Below are 406 nucleotides of genomic sequence, written 5' to 3'. Positions count from 1 at the left end.
TTAGTTTTTGCTGGCTAGCCGAAGACTACACGAGCATGAGTCCACAAAAAATGATCACACGATGGAATCGCCATTTGATTGGGATGAGATTTCTCGCTAAAACACTGAATAACATCCGTGTAAAATAGTCTAGTTACGCATCAACTTAAATCATTACCATTTAATTACAAAGAAAAAAAAACGTGAAAATGTCCTTACGGAGCGCGTAAGTAATCAAATCCTGTAAAAAGAAGATAGTAAGCAAGACCTCCAAGGCTGCCGGTCTGTAGGATGCAAAAGGTCGGTGAAAGATTTTTGTGTCGCTGGGAAGAGTTGCTGAGGCTTTAAGCACGATGTCACTGCACATTGCAAGTACTAATTGTATGGATGTCTCTTTGCATGTCGACCTGTGGAAAACTTATTTATA

This window comes from Penaeus monodon, chromosome 21 (genome assembly GCF_015228065.2).
Source record: "Penaeus monodon isolate SGIC_2016 chromosome 21, NSTDA_Pmon_1, whole genome shotgun sequence".
In the NCBI taxonomy this organism is placed as follows: domain Eukaryota; kingdom Metazoa; phylum Arthropoda; class Malacostraca; order Decapoda; family Penaeidae; genus Penaeus; species Penaeus monodon.
The sequence above is the reverse complement of the archived record's forward strand: the minus strand, read 5'-3'. Positions refer to the sequence as shown.